This window comes from Anneissia japonica, unplaced genomic scaffold, assembly GCF_011630105.1.
Source record: "Anneissia japonica isolate Jap-2015-1 unplaced genomic scaffold, ASM1163010v1 scaffold8236_len642391_cov169, whole genome shotgun sequence".
Lineage (NCBI taxonomy): Eukaryota > Metazoa > Echinodermata > Crinoidea > Comatulida > Comatulidae > Anneissia > Anneissia japonica.
Genome location: NW_022757925.1, coordinates 41,217 through 45,429, shown reverse-complemented (window position 1 = coordinate 45,429; position 4,213 = coordinate 41,217).

Here is a 4,213-nt window from a genome sequence, read left to right as displayed (position 1 = left end):
CCACGGATATTTGATGAATTATATTTGATGAATTATGGCGAATTTTTATTTACTTATTTGATAGGCATCGAGTTACTATAATATGACTTCATGTAGGCTATGCTTTCTAATGTTGAAATCAGCTTCTAAAACCAAAACATTTTGAATAAAGCAAGAAACAAAGAGTATGCAATGTAACCATCTAATTTGTTATCAAATCCTCATTCTTGAAAGTGAAATTCTATATTTTGGAAATTTTGCATGAAATCTGTCAACCATGCTGTCATGGTCGAGGTTGCTTCACCTATCACGATGTATTCCAACCATCATGAGGCTATCTAAATGAGCATTTGTCATAACAGAACGCAAATTATTTTTAATCAGTCTCATTGAATTATTATTATTATTATTATTATTATTATTATTATTATTATTATTATTTTTATTATTATTGTTATAGATTGTTATTGTTGTTGTGATGAAAAGTTAACACAAACAATATGGTGGCTAAACGAATATTACATGTAAATATTTATTTTTATTTGTTTGTTCCCCGACAAAATTTATCGTCTTCCCCGACCGGGGGGGGGGGGGGGCTAGGCCCTCTGGCGCCACCACTGGTGACATGACAAGCACTAAAAACTGAATATACTAAAACAAGAAAATTCATAAGGCCTCCTAGCATTTTATATACCGTAGTATTGTTTTAAGGTCTTCATCAAAATTAATGGAAAAATTTGACTCAATAGTAATAATCACGAAGGGGAAACTCATTCTCTCGATCTAGGCCTAGATTCTGTAGCCCTAAGAAAAGTTTTGTGCATTCAAATTGTATGAATATTTTGGTGGGATTGTAAAGCGTGGTATTATTCGAGCTTCTTAGACTAAAACTTGGGATGTAGGGATTATGAAGTTCAGACTGTATGATCACGGAGGAACTAGGCTAAATTTATGACTGATAGGCCTACGCCACTCAGATCAATGTCACCAGAGCAGCTGCCGCGAAAAGCAGAATGCAAGCAAGGCCGAGCAGGCCTTGCTTGCATAGATTTTTCGCCAAGCGAAGAATTTAAGCAAGGCCTAGAGGCATGCCAAGAATTGGTGGAATCAATCATAATAAATAATAATAATAATAATAAGATTTATTAAGCGCACATCTCCACTAAAGTTCTCAAGGCGCTTGTGAAAACCATGAAAAAGCTTATCCTTTTAAACTAAAGGCTACCAGAAAAACGACCATAACCCACATCACTGCTTCCGTTTACCCGCAATTTAAGGTGCAAAGACCGGCCTTGTTTGATAATGGTTAAATACATATGCCTAGCTAAATGAAACTCTTTACTAAATGGAACCATAAGCCTATTTATCGATAACAGTACTAAGTCAAACAATATTGTACTTTTTGATGTTCTAGTTTCTTACTGTACATCGTTCTCGTTTCACCGCTCATTGTGGGTGATCTGCAGTGCCAGTCTTGAAAAATGACGTCACGCACATTCTGGCACTTCATTGGGTGATGGTGACGTAATGCCATTTACCGTACCTTTAGCAAATTGAAGTAGAAATACGGTACCGTATCTCTAGCCACGGCGATCTTTATAACATTTAATATACAAAAATTAGATTTTGACGTTTTGGTTTTTTGCTGTTTTGACCTGCTCCAAAAATAAACAGTGGGAATGTTGTATAGTGACGCATAGGCCTATGTCCAGCATCGGTCATTTGATTTGGTAGTGACACCAACAGGTAACAGGTCAAAACGGCAAAAAACAAAACATCAATAATAATAAGTCAAAATGGCAATGACCAAAACAACAAAAAACCAAAACACTTTTAGACCAATGGATCAAAACAGCAAGACCAAATGGCAAGTCAAGATGTCAATAAACCAAAACAGCAACACTTCCAGAATGGCATATTGAATGGTAAAATACACTAGGCGCCTAGGCCTAGAGAGTCATTGTTGTACAAACGGACGTTTTCAGTTGACCATAAACAGTAGGCAACACAGTTAATAATTGAATCAATGATAGTTTGCTTAAAACACCTTTTTTTTAAATTAAAAGGTTATTGAAATAACATAATACATTTTTTAAAAATTAAAAAAAATAAATAAATAATTTTAATAAATAAAATTAATTAAAAATAATAATGCAGAAAAAAGGCTACATGTACACTCCGCAGGTGGAAAACAGCGCCGCGAGTAGCTCTATCAAGAGATGGATTTTTTAACTGCTGTTACTAGTATAGACTTGCCACAAGTCTCTAATTTATGGATTTTTCGTAGTACATTAGCGCATTTTGGAAAGCGCCACCAGCGTCAGTTTATGTTGAGAAACTTTTTTGATGAGAATTAGAGACTTGTAAAAGAGTGAGTCAAATCGAATGCAGAACGCTGGCCGTGACAAGCATGACGTAACTTTTAGGATGCCGTATTTGGCAATAGGGTGAATGTTATGACGGAAGGTCAACCAATCAAAGTTGGGACATGGTACCGTACCTGCAGGTGTGTGGAATATCGTGGTACATTGTTAATGGAGGAAAAGAAAACACCAACCAAAACGCCAAAAAAGCTATTCCAGAGAATGTTTTGTTCTGCGCACAAGATCGAGTGCATGGAAAAGCTGCAGTCTAGAAAGTATTTGGTTTGCGAACCGCCTTAGGTTCACGCGAGGCTCAGTATTTTAAAGACTAGAACATTTATCAGCCCACCACTACGCCTAGGCCGACGGAAAAGCTGTCATGCTCTCGCAACTGCGACACAAAATTGAAGACCATGTATACCTGGATAAGCTTCATGTATGGGAGTTGCCGCGGGTACGTTTACATATTTTTAAAAACAAGTGAATGTCACAAAAAAGAGGAGTAGCCCGTCTGTATTCCAAAGAGCAAAGAGAAATTTGATTAGCGCGACGAAACATGAATTAACCACCTACAGCTGGTGTAGTGGACAGGACGAGCTGGGCCTGTGAGATTCGTCTCTAGATAAAATGATGATGGTACCAACGAGGCCAGAACTAATGTAAAGGAAGACCCGAAAAACGAAGACCCACATTTTTTCTCTTTTAATCGTGATGAAATAATAATCTCATAATTATGATTTTGTGACAGCCTGGTGTAGTATCATTTTAAGAAAAAGACCAGTGAAGTGAAGATATAAAGGCAGCCGACTGTCGGGTACATAACGACTATCTAACCAGCGTGACCACTGCTTGGGTATGTACCCAAGATCTTGGGTATTTTGACTTAGTCTTGGGTTCTTGGGTATTCCGTTCAAATCCTTGGGTATTTTATTTTTACTAAGAAAATTAAATATAGAGGAAGAATTAAGAAGTAACAAAGTATATTTCAGTCCATTCAAGTAAGCAAAACTCAATGAAGTGCACATAACATTGTTAATTGACTGTTAATTGCTATAAACATGGGTTCAGAATTGTTTATTTATGATTTGCGTTGCCATTGATCTTACCTTAATGCATTACAAAATAAAACTTGATCACTGATCTAAACTGATAACACTGGCCGACTGAGGGCGTATTTTTCTATCCGTATTATTACCTCATGAATATTAATTTTAATAATTAACACAAACAATTACAATAAAAAATGGTTTATAAATTGAACTAAAAGGGGAACTATACATGCAAAAAACACGTATTTTTCAAATTTTAATGCATTTTCAGGAAGCTTGGGTAATTTTGGGCAATTTTTGATGAATCTTGGGTAATTTCGACCCAGTCATTGGGTATATCAAAAATTGTGAGTGGTCACGCTGTATCTAACTTTCCACAAAAACATTAGGCCTAAGCTAGGCCTAGTTCAGTACAGTAGTTACTGCGATGCGTGGGTGGTAGATCGTTCAGTCAGTGATATCGTGTTATCGTCTAATACATTTTAATAATGTGTGTACAATTTAAGAATGCACCGGGTGGGTCGCTTTCTTTGTTATGCGGTAGTAGTATACGTAGCAGAGCATTCTAAGCCTAGCCTAGGGCCTAGATGGTATACGTTCTTGATCATCGTAATGAAAACTTCGGGTGACAGACGATTGGGCCCAACTGGTGTGGACGATCAGACCCAAGATAGCTTCAAATAAATTGTAGTCCTAGTAGGCCACTGCCACCACCCCACTCCTAATATCGTTCCAAACTACTGTAAAATGAAATTACTGTATACCTAGCTATTCCTAGGCCTTATGCCTACGAAATTTTTTCAAAGAAATTTGCTAAAAATA